The following is an 18098-nucleotide window of genomic DNA, read 5'->3' as shown; positions in this document are numbered from 1 at the left end:
ATCGCTTTCCCCAGCCCTCTCCCACTACCCATTCTGTCAGCAGCCATCAGCACACCTGAGCATGGTCAACCCCCTTGGTCTGTCCAGATGCCCAGCTTCAGATTCAAGTGAGGAATGTGAAGGTGGTCTTGATGGAGCATATGGTTCCATTTTGCTGATTTGGTCCAGTTGTTTGAAAACACATTGTCTTAAGTAGCATGCCATTTATCATATTTCACTACCTTTCAGGAGAGGTTTGAAGAGGAGAAAAACATACATTTTCCTGATGCAATCTTACTTTCTCAAATTTGAGAAATAAACCATTTTATTACTTTACAATGGAAAAGAAGATTGCATCCCGTTTTTGTTTTACAACATTTATAAGAACATGCGTTGTTGTGATAAATTAAATCTGGCAAGGATTAAGAGAAAATTCTCCACCTAGGTAATCGTAAAGCTTAAAGCAACATCCATAGGTCAACTAACCTATCCCTCTGCCAAAGACAGACTGTGCTTAAAAAACCACACCCAGACAAATGAAAATTTATTCTATTTTTAAAGATTTCCCAGGGAGAGGATCATAGGAATTTTTGCCCCTTAAGGCATTTAGTCTGCCTGAAAAATTCATTTTACATAGGAACATGATAGAAACAAAGAGAATACGATCGTCTGGCTGCCAAATCCAAGGACTTTTATTAATATTATCATCATTCTGAAATACAAAGGACAAAGTGGAAGATAAAATTCATGCACTATGTCTGGTGTGTTTCTGATTAATGAAACAGGCCCTTGTATTTTGTTAAGGTTAAGTAAGCGAGCCTAGCCAAGAAGCTGAGTTTTGCATTTTAATTTGGGGAATCTCAACAATAACAAGTCTGCTGAACATAAGAAGTTAAAGCCGAGAACTGTTTTCTCTATAATTCTACTATGCTCTTCCCCAGCTATTGCACTGAAGGAATTGTGGTTTAGCTAGTAAGAGACAGTTTCACAAATTTAAAGTATTTATGGGTCGTTCTCAATTTTTATTCTGAGATACAGAACATCCTCCAGCATAAATGGAAAAGTCAGCTCACAAGTGGTTTAAAATGAGAAAGACTGAATAACAAAAAAGTCATTTGAATATATATAAAATATAAATAAGCTTCTGGGCATCTTTTAATTTAAAATAAATCAATGTTTTGCTAAAATAATTTTAATTACTCAAACTGCCCATTGTCATTATGAGCTAAGCCTCATTCTTTTTCTAATTAAATGTGATCATTTGCTTAAGTTGTCCCCCTCTCAATGGGTAATGGGCACAAACTGACCTTGTGAAAAGAACTAACTTCCAAAAAAATGAATATTTCTCTTCATTTCAGTTTGTGATTAAAAAAGCAAACAAACAAATGGAGGAAGGGCAGGGGGGTGGCATGGAGGTTGAGCCAGCTTTCTAAATGCCCAGGGCATCAGAGAAAAAGCTTACTCCATGCATATCTGACATAAGGGCAAGAACAGGGAAACAACCAAGAGAAAGCCTGTCTGTCTGAACAAAGAGCTAGTTTGCTGGCCAGCTCAGCCCAGATCTGGGCTCTGAGCTCCTTCAGGAGTCTGCTCTGCAGGAATTGCCCACTTTGTTCTCTTTGCCACCACCCTCTCTCTTCCTTTCCCTCACCTTCGCCCGCCCATATATAAATAAATGTATGAAAACTCCAAAGTAGAGTTCTGTCTAAGGTAAATATTTAACCTTTATCTCGCCCATATTTGCCATCGCACTCAAAAGATATTCCCATACGTATTAGTCATTTTACTTCCTTATAAGTCATGTACATGGTATTTTTAAGAAGAAGGAGCGTGCTGGGAATGGGAGATATCAGCGGGTCCCTGATGCTGAGGTGGATGGGAAAGAAGAGGCCGGCCTGCCTACCCAGTGCTTTGAGACAATGCCAATGGCTTCTGCTTCGTAACACTTAAGTCAGGAAGAAACTCGGATGAATCTACCTATGAGAGGGAATGGGGAAACCTGGGGATGTGGTCCTGACAGGGAAAGGTGACCCCAGTGAGGATGACAGTGACCACACCAACTCATGCCCAAGAGCAAAGAGAGAGCAGGGCTGCCGTCTTCTCACTTGGAATCCCAGGGGCCATGTAATCTGCCCAGTGCTGGATGGAAGTTCACACGTAATGAGAAGTATTTGGGCATCAAGTGTCTGGGTGCTCATATGCTCTTTGCATGGGCACAGAAGCTATGTGCCAGGCTAGTCTTAAGATTCCACAAAGGAAACTTCAGAGTTCTAAAAAAGTGGGCTATAAACTGGCTTGGAAATCTTTGATTACCTTAGAAGTAGCACAGAATAGAGGAAAGCCAGAGATAAACATTGGTTTTCATCATAAGGCTTTTTTTTTTCTAGACTAGAGAGAATCTATTGAACAGAAGTGAAAATATTCTCTTCAAAGTTTGGTTAATTCACTGAGGATTTGAATAAGTCTTCATAGCTCTAGGTTAAAGAAAATGTGCAGTAAGCTAGAATGTTCATACAAAACATGGAGAGCCATAAGCAGACGGGGGTAGAAACTGCTACAGAAGATTTTGGGTTAGCTGTAAAGAAGAGGTTTCTGTAACAAAAGTTGCAAAACTTAACTAATTTGAGGTGAAGACTATTAAACCCATCCCACAGAGTCTTTAAACGGAGAGTAAGTAGTATATTCAAGCCGATAATTAGAATCTCGTAATTAAAAATACTGTGTGCTTTAAAAATGTCCGGCATTATAATATATGCTTTGCGTGAGCTTTCTGTCTTAAACATAACAAGAGTTATCTGAGGTGGTGTTTTTTATTATTATTATTATCATTATTATTTACCAACAAATACACTGAAAATTAGAATGGTAAAATAAATAACCTAGAATTATTGATCTCATGATTATTAGAGTAAGGATTTGAACCCAAGTTTATCCGATGTTAAAAATTTTGCTTTATTATTTCCCTATTGTGATTCTCAGAGATTTGGATTTTTATGAATGCTTGATAGCTCTCAGCTCAGGACATTCCCTGTGGTCATGACTAAAGAATCTTAGCCTGTGAAAGGCTAGGACTTAGATCATAGCTGATGTCAGAGTTCTCCCACTAGAGCCTGGGAGAATTCAGGGGCCCAGATTGAACAAGAGCCTGCAGAACTAGCTGTCATGAGTCTACAACGTACGGATTCATTCCCTTTCTCCAGCCCTTATTCTCTAAATCCATCATTAAGTCTCAATATGCATGTAGGTTTGAGTTCCTACCTGTCTTAGGTGGGGTTCTCTGGGAAACAGATCTGAGATGAAGACTTGCATGCAGGAGGTTTATGGGACCAATACACATGGATAATTGAAGCAAGTAAGGTTGGGTGGATGGAAGTTGAATTGTGACGCAGTTCCAACAAGGCCTGCCAACCCTTCAGCTGCCAACACTCCCAGAAGTTGGTGGAATAAATGCCTTTGTTCTAAAGGGGGTGGAGGAAAAGTGGCACTCACAACTTCCACAACATGCCTTCTGTGCATCTGCTGAGACCAGTTTGACTCAACAAAGCAGACATAGCTAATTCAGCAAGCAGTAGACTCCCTCTGGGCCAGCAGCCTGCCAACAGTGGCACCGCAACCTACCTCACGCAGGGTCACTAGTTCCAAGAAGCAAAGCCACACCCATGAAGTGCTGCATTTCTTAAAAAGAGCCAGAGGTGAAAACAAAAATAAAGAAAATCACCAGCAAGGATATACCTGTGTAGGTTGGCAGACTTGATGAAGGTTATGGTCTATGCTTGAATTAGAGATGTTCTGTGGAAGAGCAAAACTGTGCCCAGCCCTCCCTTTGGCCCTGCACTTATGACAGGAGCTCCATAGAACATCTGAGAAGGGGAGAAATGGAGAAAAATTATTTGATATCAACCCAGAGTGAGCCAAAGCATCACATCCAGACACAACCTGCTGGGATAGCTCATTATTAAAAAGGAAGCTAATCTCTGGGTTGAACACATTCTTATATGTCACACTAAATTTATTTTATTAAAGAGTGTTGTTGGAACACTTTCACTAAGTGTTTTCCAAAGATCAAATGTTAAATCCGATTACACCCTAAGGTTCTTTGTCTGCAAATAATGGGCATGGCCAGGAGAGCTTCCATTCAATCAATAAAAAATTTATTAAACACCTACTATGTACCAAGCACTAGTCTATTCACTGGAGACCAAAAAATTACTGACAGAGTGTTTTCTGATATCAAAAATCATATGTATTGAAGACACATAAACAGCTAGTTATAAAGCAATTGGATAAATTCTATAATAGTAACATGTACAAATTGCCATGGGAGCCCAAAGGAAGAAGTAATAAGAGAGGCATGACAATAACACACTTGAAAATAATGGCAGGTGTTGAATATAAGAAGCATAGTTTGAACTCCTAGAGCCCTGTAGTCTAGCAGCCCTTAAACTAACACCATTGCTGTTTTTAATGACATCCTTGCACGGGCAGCAGGAGTAATTCTAAGGTAATGGTAACAGAAAAAGCAGAGGGGAAGAAATGCTCAAGTTAGCTAGGTTTTCTGAAATTTTTTTCTATAGAATCTAAACAGAACTTGACATTTTCCTTCAAAGAATGCAGTTATAAAAAAGAACGTAAGTACAGTTCAACCACCCAATCCTTTAACCACCTTCTTTTTCTTTTGTAGTAATCTCAGAAATTCTGATTTACACATACCTTATTACCAAAGAAAATTGACCTTGATTTCAAAACCATTATTTAACGACTCACCCAGACCTACACTACCCCCCCTCCAAAACTGCTTCCTTTAGAAAAGAAGAGCTATTTCTTGCTTAGGATTTTTTGCATGCATCAACAGCTTAATTTTTGTTTAGAATTTTTTAGATGGCAGTTAGGAAACAAGAAAGGACTCACCTCTTTGAAAAACAATGTAGCGTCTGGCTAGGTGTTTATTCCGCCGCCTGGGAAAATGATTTCAGATGGTCTGTTGTGGATTGCCCAGACTTCCTCAGCTCCCTCCTGCTCAGGAAAAAATTCCTTTCCTGGGGCAGTAAGTTGAGAGAGGAGAGCTGTGTAACATTAGACAGTGAGCACCTGTCCTCCAGAGCTTCCAGCAGATTCTTCATCACGAGTAGCCTAGAAGCAGGAGTTTAGAGTCATCCTTTTTCCATGAAGGATATGGTAAAATTTGGGAATTTTAAAATGGAAAAAATTGGTATGTAAATATTTTAATCTCAAATAAAACTTGACTGGGAGGGGAAGGAAGTAAGGAGAGATGGGGAAACATTTCTACCAGTTTAGAACTCTGCATAAGGCTTTGAGAGTTATGCACTCCTAATAACTGAGGACAACTTTCTGATAGAGTTCTAAATGCACTGTTAATGTTAGAAAGAATTAAATAAGTGATATTTATATAAGAAAACCTTTGTTTTCATTCTGTACTGTTTTATTATTTGATTTTTATGAGACACAATTTTCAAAAGAGTGAAAATTTGCCAAAAGAATGAAAAACAGAAATACATGAACATGTTTTCACATGGAGTACCCACTTTGTAAAGCCCCATCTAGCCTGGTACATCTCTCCCATGATAATTTTGCCCTGTGTTTCCAGCAAGCACCAGTCTCCTCTTGGCCTGCTGAGGTTGGGATGACCTTGGCTACAGGGCAAAGGCAGAGAGGAGACCAAGGCATGCACAGAAACAATAATTGAAGAAGACAAACTTGAATTCCAAAGCAATCTAGCGGGACCAGCAAAATGGGCCAGTGCACTGTGTGTCACAGTACGTACTGCAGCTGTCTGCTCTGACAGAAACCACCCCACAGCAGCCTCTGAGTTACAGGCACACACTGCTGTAGCTCAGCCACACCCCACAGCAAGCATTCTTCCATGTAAGTCGATAAACCAATGAGAAAATAACAGTTGGCAAACTAGTTTATTAGACTCCTTTGAGAATAATAATAATGATAATATTAATACTTTCATTTGCTGGGATTCTAGAACAGGTCAAGCATTGGAATGGGCACTGGAAAAACATTACCTCTAAATATAATTCTGTAAAATAAGTAACCCATTCCTTAGAAAATTAAATGCCTCAAAGTTAAATGACTTAACTGTGTTCACATAATTACCAAGTTGCACAGGCTGTATTTGAACCTAATATTTCTGACTCCCCCAGATTTTCATAATATCACTATGGATCCCTTAAATAATAATGCTGTCAGGTATCATTTATTGAGCACCTATTGTGTACCTATGAACTTTACATATATCATTGTATTTAATCCCCAACGTAGTCTTTGATATCAGGTAATGTCATTTCCATTTTAAAAAATCTCATATAAAGGTAAAATATTTGTCTAAGTAAGGTTTGGGGATAGTTATTATCTGTGGGGATAGTTACTATCTGTGGGGATAGTTATTATCTGGGGATAGTTATTATCTGTATTATAGTGCAGGCATGATGTATCTTTGTTTCCTACTTTTGTTCAGGACAAGATTAAATGTCATATTCTCTACATCTTGATACTTCTATAAGGCTCTCTAGAAATATTACCTAACATTGTGCTCCTTGTACATCTTCTACCCACAGAGAAGAACGACTGCATTAAACTGATGATAGTGATTGAGAGAACAAGTTTTAGAGTCATCCCAAACTGGTTTAGAATCCAAGCTGGGTCGTTTATGAGCTCCATGACGACCCTGTAGATACTATTTAATCTTTCTAAGCTTCTATTTCCTTAGTTATAAATTATAGATAATAATACCTAAATCATAAGTATTTGTATTTTACAAATCAAATCAGACAATGTCCATAAAACACTTAGCACAATGTCTGGCATCTACTAAGTGAAAAATAATTGGTAGCTGTAGTTATTTTAAAACAGCAATAATCACATTTTATTGACTGCATCAGTTAGAATTCGATATAGCTGCTTTAAAAGGAAAAAAAAATTAGCAGTGCCTAACAAAGATAGATACGAACTTCTCTCTCATGTAAAAAAGCACAGAACAGACCAGGACATACATGGTGACTCTGTGGTGTCATTAAGGACACCCAGGATGTTATCTTTGTTCCATTACCTAGACAATTGCTTCCATTCTCAAGATCACCTCATGGTCCAAGGTGACTTCTGAAGCTTAAGCCAGCTCATCTGAGTCTTGTGTCTGAAGGAGAAAAAGAAAGAACAAAACAAAAAGGGACCCCTTGAAGCTGAGTCAGCTCCCTTAAAGCTACCTTCCCATGGTCCCATGCAATTCATCTGCTTCCACTTCATTTACTAGATCTTAGTTACATGGCCACAATATGCTACAGGGAAACTAAGACATACAGTCTTTTATTCTAGGAAAAATTATGCCAGCTAAAAATATCAGGATTTGTTTCTAAGGTGGAAGGGGTAGATGGATGTTGGAGAAGGCAACTGACAGTCTCTGCCACACTGGATAAGAATGATACTACCCTGATCAGAGCATGTCAGGGCTGATGGAATATTAGCGATATCTTAGTTCCATCATTTTATTTAAAAGATGAGTAAACTGTCATTCAGGGAGATAATAGGATGTATGAAGGGTTGCATGATGAGTCAGAGGCAGTACCCAAATAGAACTCAGATCTCCTGACTTCTGGTCCAATGTACTTGCCGTCAACTTCACTGTCTTTCTAATAAATGACTGTTTTTTTTTTTAATCTCCTTTTAGAGGGATGTGGCCTAAATATTTTAAGGCTTCCAGCTCTTGTTTCATCCTTCACATCAGTTAACAGTGGTCACTATTCAATTTGCCATTGTAAACTCTGTAATTGCTAACAGCCATTTCACCAAGGCAATAAATATAATTCTGTTATTTGCTCTACAGGTATTATTTTCTAAGCCTTTAATTATTCTGTTACTCTCCTCTGAGTCCATTTTATTGTTCTTTCAGTCTAAAATTTATCCCCTGAAGAGGTACTTTGCTCCTCCTGAGGTTATAGCCAGGAAAATATTATACAGTCTGTAATTTGCAAGCTTGTGTTTTTATTAAAGGAAATTTAGTTCACATGTTTCTATCTCATTTAAACTAAAATCTGTGAAATACTAGAGTGTTATTTGATATCTATGCACTCCTGAGATCCTTCTAAATAGGCTTTGAAAGAACTTTTTATTTTTAGAGATATGAAGCTATGCAATGCTAAAAGCATCCTAATAAATGGACACAAGCAGTGAAAGATTAGAATTGTAAGTTCAGGCCAGTGAATTTTAAATGAATCCTAAATTAGAGTGATTTCTCTAGCCCCTAATTAAAGAGGTTTTAATCACAGACAAAGAACAAAAAGCATAAAAGAACATGTGGCATAGGGAAAGAAATCATAATTATTTAGTTGGGAGGAAGATGTGTTAGAAAAAAAATATGTGTAGTCACATTAACTTCTCATACCTTCCAGGCATGATTTCAAAGGGAAACAAGAATTCCTTTCTGCTCTCTAGAAACCTGGATTTACCTCAATCACAGATTCCTCTGAAAATGATTTAATAGGGAATTCCAAATTTTAACAAGATGTCTTCTCATGGAAAAATGTTAATCCTAAATTGGTAAATTGAAGAAAAAAGACAACAAGCTATAAATAGAGCCTGGAAAAAATCTCTTAAAAAATATTATATATAAGCATGTGTATTTTAAAAGTTACAGAAGGATATATACCCAGATACTAATATTAAATATCTTGAGTGATAGAATTGTGAGGAATCCCCCCCTTTTCAGTCTATATTTTTTTCTAAGAGGAAAAATATGTCTGTTTCATATTTTAATTTTAAATGACACAGTTACCTGATGACAAACAACTGATTTTGAAAGAAATAAAATAGGCTAATCCTCAAATTTTAATGAAAGAACAAAATGCATCCAGTGACAGGTTTATATTGTGTGAACAGAATATCTATTGTATTTGGGGAAGTTATGGCTGCATTTATCCAACAAAACATCTGGTCCTTCTAAGGTGTCAGAATTTGTCTACTCTTAGTTTTATAAAATTTGAAGAAAAAAAGAGCTTTGTTTTCCAGATGTCCACATGATGGTACTATTAATTTTACTATGCTGTATTGGGGAACAAATGAAAAACAGAAAAGTAATAGTTCATTTAAAAATAAATCTATATTCTGTTATATTTGAAACATAGTAACACAAGTAAATGGCATATATTATTTATTCAATCTATGAACAATGGCAATGTTCATGGCACGTATTGATTTATAACCCCTGGCAATAATTCCAAATACCTTAGGGAGCTGAGAATGGGAATGTCTGGTGAATCCACTTGGGTTCCTGCCCTCTCCACTGTGTGCACAGCCTGAATTATCTGCACCTTCATTAATGAAAAGAAATTTCCCCAGAAGTCAGCCTTATCCTCACATCCTCATTCCCCTTTTGCCTGTGCTTTCTCTCACCTGCCTGTCCCCTCCTGTGCCAAGAAGCAGAAGACAGTGATAGGAGATGGAGATCCAGAAAGAGCCAAAAATTGGGGCATTGAGTAAAAAGAGCGTTAGGTGATGTCTCATGTAGTAAAGATCAAATAGAGGTGTTGACCACCTCCTTCAAAGCTCTTCTCCCAGGTGGTCCACAGTACCTCACACCCTTGAGCTGCCCCAGCCATAGACTAAACCCGGTGCTAATTGCAGACACTGCAGCCTCAAATTCTTTCTGTGATCTGCTCTTCTTCTACATGTAATGGGAATCTAGCCTGAGCATAGACTATGTCCTGTCTGTATATATTTCTGATCAAACCTGATAAACTAATAGCAGAGCCCAATAGAAGTCTGTATCCATTGGGCTGATAATCTTCTGGGAAAATAACCCAATTATGCAGGATTCAAATACTTTATCTCAGCCATGGAAGATACACAGAACTGTCTCTCTGAGGTTTATTTGAATCTCCTTCCAAGGTGCCTTCCAAGAAAGAACTCATCCTACAACCTTATGAGCTGACTGGTCACCATTCTTAGGAGATTCAAAATGAGTAATGATTGAGTACTATTATCAGTTAGATTTGTTCCCAGTCCATTTTCAGAGGAAAAAGAGAGCTGTGAGTCAAAGGTGAAAACCCTGCATCCTGAAATCTCTGCAAGTCATTGGGGCACAGCAAAGTCACTTCAAGAGACCATGTCATCTCAAGTAGATTATGACTCAAAGGAAAGTAAGGCAGAGCAGCAGGTGAGTCAAGCAAAGAACAGAGTGCCCAGGGGTAACCAGATTACGGCCCAGAAATGTAGACTCTCTGCTTGCAGTTTAGATTTCTTGGATGATCAAACAACTTACCAAGTCTTAAGCCAGCAAAAAAGAAGGGAGAGTTGATATTTCCACCCTGTTATGTCTGCCTCTTTGTGGTCAGCCTGCTCGCCAGGAGACGGCAGCTGGCTCATGGTCAGCACCCCCTTGACAATTCTGACTTGAGAAAAGCCGAAGGATGATGCACAGGGGAAATAAAGCATAGATTCCAAAACTTCAGATGTTACACTATTTTTTTAATCTCTGGTCTGTTAAAATGAACCAAAGAACTTACTCTTAAATTATGCTAAATTCACTCCCTGGGCAATTTCTGGGTTTCATCATTCCGGATGTCTATCTCTTTTGATCCAATGATTCTAGAAGTTTACTGCATTTGGCAGGGATATTTCGCCAGAGACTGTGGTTTCTCTTGGTTTACCCATCATCTGCTTGTGTATCCTGATGCATGAGTGAGCAGAAGACCAAGTGCCAAGACCCAGGCTATCTTATTCCCTCCTGGGGACTGGCCACTGACCACTGTGTACTGAGAGGAACACCATGCCCAGCTTGCACAGGCCAGCTCACCTACAGCCCAACCAGCCCCACGGATCCTTAACTGCCTTCCCCTGGAACCTTTCCAAAAGCTCTGAGTAAGACTTTCCTCAAGCCCCAGGACTTATGCCTGGCCCTATCCACATGCCTTTCTGTAAGGGATGACCTCTCAGAATTATGGGATTGGGATGTCCAGAAGCAAATGCATCTTGTGAAATGCCTCAGAGACACAGAGTATAGAAATTTTATCAGGAGAAAAGAAAACTGAGTCCAGAATAGGTTTCATCACTGTATTAGTTTCCTATTGCTGTTGTAACAAATTTCCACAAACTTAGTAGCTTCAAACAATACAGATTTATCCTCTAACAGTTCTGGAAGTCAGAAGTCCAAAATCAGTCTCACTGGACTGAAGACAAGCTGAACGCAGGGCTGGTTCCATCTAGAGAGTCAAGGGGAAAATCCATTTCCTTGCTTTTCCCACTTCTAGAGGCCACCTACATTCCTTGGCAGGTGGCCCCTCCTCCATCATCAAAACCAGCAGCCTAGTGTCTGGCTTCTGTCTTCACAGTAGCTTCTTCTATAATAAAATCTCCCTCTCCCTCTCTCCTATATGGATCCTTGTGATTACATTTAGGGCCCACCAGGATAATCCAGGATAATCTCTCCATATGGAGACCCTTAACTTTATCATACTGGCAAGGTCTCCTTATAAGGTCACACTCACAGGCTTCTGGGATTAAAATATGAACATTTTGGAGGGATCATTATTCTATCCAGCACAACCAGAAAATAAGGATGTTTATGGCTGTATTAAGCAAGGTTCTCCAAGAAACATAATGAATAGAATACATACATATAACATTATACATTAATTAATACCATATTAAATACCTTAATACTGTATATTTATTAAATATAGATATATCTAATATATAGTCGATATAATTATAATATATATCTAATAACTATAAATTTTTATGTTTAATTATATATTTATTTTACAAATATGCAATATTTATATTACATATTTATATTTTAAATATACTATAATTTTACATCCAGAAAGAGCTAGTATATAACTATATTTCTAAAAATACTGTTATAATATATATCTAGAAAGAGATTTAATGAAAGGTATCAGCTCACGTAATTATGGAGGCTGAGATGTCCCACTGCTGTCCGCAAGCTGGAGATCCCCTGAAAGCCAGTGGTGTGGTTCACAGGCCTGAAAGCAAGAGAGCAGATTGTGGATGGTGTAGATGCCAGTCCGAGTGTGAAGGCCTCAGAATCAAGAGGGCTGAGGACAGAAGATGAATGTCTCAGCTCATCAGTCAGGCAGAGAGTGAATCCAACTTTCCACCACCTGTTTGTATTCCACCCCTCAGTGGACCGGATGATCTCACTCACCCTGGGGAAGGCCATCTGCTTTACTCAGTCCACCAATTCAAATGCTTATCTCTTCTGGAAGCATTTCTACTGATCCAGAAATAATGTTTAACTAGTTATATGGGCTTCCCTTGCCCCAGTCAAGTTGACACACAAAATTAACCATCACAATGGGGCAAGATATTTTATTCTAATAGACATTTTATACTCTATAGATATATACCATACGATTCTTGGACTGCAAATGACCCTATATTTTACAGTTTCTGGAAAGAAAATAGACAAATCCTTGTCATTGGTACCTGATTTTTTCCCTTGGAATTACGGTGCTTATGTTAATTAATGGAATTGGTAGACTTTAATTTTAATTTTTACTTAAAATATTCCTGAGTAAACCAAATTAATCCTGTTTATCTTTTTCTTATTTTGCCATATAAAGTGGATCTGTCCCACTCTATGTAGCAGATCAGTTCTAAATTATTTAAATCCAAATGGACTTGTAGCCACTGTCTTCAGTTATGTAAAAAATCTGTAATTCATAAGGTATCTGCTTCTGTAGGTTGGAGGATGGTGGCAGTTGTTGGATACACAGCACAGAACCTAATGGACTATCAAATACAGAGAAGAATTTGTGCCTCATCACATATTTCAGGTTTGTTAATGAAAATGGGATGTAAAATAAGAAAATTAGAATGTATTAATAAATTTTTGTCAGTGGAGACCATGATTCAATATTAAAAAACCTAACTAATCAACGTTCATGTAACTGAGTTTTTATTGCATCCTGAAATGCAAAGGCTCTTAGTCTATTTAAAAATTGATAAAGCCCTTTAAAACATCTTCTTTTAAAACAAAACTAATTGTAGTCAATACTAAAAACGTTTTTTAAAAAAGCCAAGTCATAAGGTAGTTATAGTAGAAACAATATTAGATTTAAGCAAACAAATCCCAGAATTTGGGCTCTGATTATGCTACTTATAAGCTGTGTACATTAAGACAAATAGTTTGATTTCTCTCAGTCTCAGTTTCCTTATTTATAAAATATTACATTGCCTCCTTCAAAAGATTGTTGCCATAAGTAAATGAAATATTATATGCTAAGTGCTTTGTGAATTGCTATAGAAAAAGTAAGATGTTATTTTGAAGGGCCCACCATGCACTATTGCTTACTTACAAATAAATGCATTGTTAATTATATATATATTGGTAGTTTAAAATAATTTAGGTGTCTATAAAGTTAAAAGTTAAAAGAGCAAAACTCATTTGTAGTGCCAGAGGACTTCTCTAAACTCCCCATGTTGGTAAAGTTACTGTTAGTACTTCATCATATAAAGAAATACCAACTTCTAGAAATAAAATTAGCTTCAGAAAAAGATATGTGATTACAGTGCCAAAGTGGCTAAGATAAATGGTACCAAAGTTGGCTATTTTGTTAGGTGTAAAAGGGATCTGAAGAGTAGTTACAAAGATATTTGCATTTAATACATACGTAGTGTTTTAATTTAATATGTGAGCAGACCATCAAATGACATTTTCTAAAATAAGAAAAATTAGTTACAGTGAGCATTTAAACATCAACCCTGAAAAATAGGGCTGTTATAAGGATGTAGCTCTGTAGCTCACTGAGCATCCCACAGGGCAGAGACTCTGGTCTCTGCCCTGTGATCCTCCAGCTTACATCTGTCCAACAGCTGTGTCCCTTCTGATTGGTCCATACCCGTGCTGTCCCAGGTGTTCCACAAAATACCACGTCAGCTAACACGTAAGCCAACTACTGTCCCCAGTCTGTATCCAGAGGTCTGCCTTCCAGATCATGGACCAAACCTGATATCTAATTACACATACCTTTTCCAATTTTCCATGAATCTGGCATTTCTGTTCATTACTACTCTAGTGAGGCATTATACACAGTAGCCACTCAATAAATATTTGATGTTAAATCATTCCAATATAAGACTAGAAAGAAAAGTAGGAACTATCGCAGTTTCCTATAAATTATACATACAAATACTACTTTGGGAAAGTAAAAGGCTTGTTAAAATAAGATTTAGACATTATAATATCATAAGCAAATATTTTTCTCTCATAGAAACACAGGGGTTGTAAAATGATAATATATTACAAAAACTGATAAAATTAAGGAGCAGGAAACAGATTCTCCTTAATAATGTGAGTAAAAATTGTATCAAATTTTATGGAGAACAACTTGGCAACGCAAGGCAAGAGTATTTAACAGTTCTCCCTCCTTTTATCCAAATATCTGTTTCTAGGAATTTGGCACAAGATACAATCTTATGTTTAAATTTTATACAACTAAAAAGGGAGTAATAAGATTTAAGAACACAAGAGTTCATCAAAGAATCACTCATAATAGCAACAAGCAAAAGGAAATTACATAAGTGCCCAATTATAGAGTTAGAGAAATAAATTATGTTGTTTACATATAATTAATACTTCACACATAATTAATATTTCCATTAAATGCATTGTATAAAAATGTTAAATTATACAACAATATGTACCATTTACTTTTAATTTTAAAGTAATCAATAAAAAATTTTTAAATAAAATTAAATACAAAAATTATAAAAAATAAAAATATATGAAAATAAACATATATCTATACATTTTATCTAAAAAGATCTAGACCAAAATAGAAATAGTGGTTATTTTTCTGAACTGAGTTAATTTTTTAATTATTTTCCCTTCTTCTTTTGTATTTTCCTAATTTTCTACAATAAACATGTATTGATTTCATAATCAAAACAAAAAAACTCTCTAAAATTGAAATAACACACTGAGGCAAATAAATATCCAATGTAGAAAAATAAATTCCATCTTACTGTAATAAACTCTCTGTTAGTCAATGCTTCATTGTGTACTAGGCTCTGTCGATTGAACAAGGTCATTACCTACATGCCATTCATCAAAATGAATGTTTAAAATACCGTCTCAAAGGAATTTGGCAAAATGCCTGCCTGAATGCATTATTAAATATGTCCAGGAGGATACTGGTTTGATTTTATAAGTCACCTTCAGAAGACAATGAACGCAGTCACCACAACATTCTCAAGTCAATTATAACCAATTTGCTTCTAGTCAATGGTACATTGACGGCCCTTAAATAAACTATGTCAATACAATCACTCTAGTGGATCTCCATCATCTGAATTTGACTCATGGGAAGAATACTGTATAAATATTTTCAATTCATATGACCATTTTGTTTGTTTAGATGAAGATTTTTTTTAACCCCTGTGAAAAGAGCTCTTACCATCCTGGACTCTCAATGATCACCAATACCTTTATCATCATTTTAAAGGTTTTAATTAATTAGAAAAAGTTAGTGTGCTAGCTTCAGCTAAATTAGCCCCACAACAGAGCCTTTGTCAGGGAAGATACCTGGAGAAAAATAAACTTAGTAACTATGTGTTGGGCAGTACAGAGTTCCAGGGATTTATTAGGCACAGTCCCTGCTCAAGATGAACTCACACATAAATGTTTATGTCAGATCTAGTGGGAACTTCAATACAACGGATGGCTCTTAGGAAGGGCAAGGAATTGGAAATTCATTGGGGAGTCATGAAGATCCAAGGATGGTTTAACATGATACAAGAGAAACAAGGCAATCAGTTGGAAATGAATTTGAACATCCTGATTGAATTTTCAGAAACTTAAATGTTATTGCATTTATCCATAAAAACATAGTTAATTTTCTAATCTTTGATCCCCTCCTCTGCAGCCATTCAAGATATTCATTCAGGCTTCAACTAATTTTATCAGTGCTCTAAGAATCCCACTATTTTAGAAACTGCTTTATCTACCTAATCGTATTTTATTGCAAAATATTCCCACCCTATGAAATTATTTTTGTGGAATTCTTTACTACAGTGTGAATTATTTTTGAGGTGTTTCAGTAATTTCATGGATGGAGTGTAAAATGCACCTGGGATTGTTATAAATCAAGGATGGGAATTACCACTGGCTACACCAGTGCAATGGTTAAATGGAATAGAAATGTGATGCTCAAATAAACTGTCTCTGCACAGAATAGTGCCTTATTTGATTGTATGTTTTCTTTTTATAGAAGAATATTGCAAACTTCTGAATTGGGTATAAAATGACAAATTGTTACATGACTGTTTTTATCTATACGACGAGGGAGTTGAACAAAATTATTTCTAAGTTCCTTTCCATTTTTAAAATACTATGATTCTGCCTTTTTCACTCACAACATGACAGTAATGGCTGCCCAATGCTATAGCAGCATTCTAAGAATGTTTTTAATGACCGTTGACTGCCAACTATCATTTTCCATGTCAATGGCCCAGAAAAAGACTTGAGGTCCATTTGGAACTCATAGAAAATAAGGCACTAGAAGCACAGATTAAAGTAAAGTTATCCTTTGTGAAGTTGCTTCAGAGATGGGTTTTTAGTTGAATAATTGAGAGAATATTTCTTAACGGAGGCTCAATATTTTGGCCAAACAACACAAACCATCATCCTTACAAATAGTAGTGATTAATTAAAGTAATCATGACCCATATCATTCGTGCCAGTTCTCAGAAAGTAAAATGTATCTCAAAATAGTCTTAAAATGTTATCTTGGTTGGGTGAAGATGAAACATAAATGCTTTTTCAAAAGTGACATGAATAGCACTCTCCTCCTCTGCAAGGTTCCATTTGCCTTCTAATATTTTCTGGAAAAGGAAGAGGCTTTGGGGGGGCTAGGGAAGATGTAGATAAATGGATGGTGGATGGTGTCTGAGTACTGAATCTCAAGGATTCAGTAGAAGTGTGTGAAGATGTTCTGAGGCTCTGAGCACAAGAAATTCTGCACTGGACACCAAGTAGCTACAGATAGTCTCCCTACTTCTGCACCAAATACACAGCAGCATCTTAAAGCAGTGGCTTAGGACTTAGGGACAGCAGACCACCAACAAGAATCTGGAAGAAAACATTAAGAGCTGTACTGCTGAGTGAGTCATGGTCACTCTGAGAATTCCTGAGTTCACTTGGGAAGGGATTGGCCTAAGGTTCTGCCTCGGCAGGTGGGCATTTGGAGCTAACTAGATTTGGGTGTCAATGTTAATATGATCACATTTTTACTTGCAAGATAATGAAGGTCAGAATGTTTATACTGAGTAGCAGATGAATTTCAAAAGCAATTTAGATTAACTTTTCACTCTGCATGATAATGTAGATACCTTCTATATTGGTAAATAAAGAGATTAAATTTGAGGCCAAACTAAAATCCTTTTTTCTGAATGAGTTAAGTTGAAGTTTTAAAGTAGAGACATAGAAAGATTATTATTTATATGCAAATATTATTATACTTTAAGGACGTATTATCCTGACCATTAACTATGGAAACTGGATAAGTCAATTCAACCCTCTGGCCTCAAATTTTTTATTACAAAAATAGAGGGATAAATAATGTAATTCTTAAACCGTCTATTAACTCTAATATTTCAAATATTCCATGATTCTGTCAACTGCTTGAGAATACATATATATTTAAAAATACATATGTATTCAAATACATGATTCTATATACAAATATATAATTGTATGTATATTCAAATATATATGATTACATATACACGTATAATCAAAGAGAGGATTTTTAATTTGGTAAGTCCTTTGATTGCTTGGTTATTTTTATTTTTGATGTTTTATATCAACAGTTACATTTATCGCTATCCCTGGAGAACTGGTAAACTCCTATTACAGTCTGACTTCCTGATCTTCTAAAAAGTAGATGAATCAGCACCCCTAGCTACAGACATTATAAAAATCAATACCTTCACATCTTGATTTTGGTCTTTAATTTTAAATATTACCTCCATACAGACCCATAGAAGAATGAGAATTTTCCTAATTTTTAACCTCTCAGTTTCTCAGCCTCTGTAGCACAGTCACAAATTAAGACAGAAAAACACCTATACCTTCT

The sequence above is a fragment of the Eschrichtius robustus genome, chromosome 21, assembly GCF_028021215.1.
Source record: "Eschrichtius robustus isolate mEscRob2 chromosome 21, mEscRob2.pri, whole genome shotgun sequence".
Taxonomy (NCBI): Eukaryota; Metazoa; Chordata; class Mammalia; order Artiodactyla; family Eschrichtiidae; genus Eschrichtius; species Eschrichtius robustus.
The sequence above is the reverse complement of the archived record's forward strand: the minus strand, read 5'-3'. Positions refer to the sequence as shown.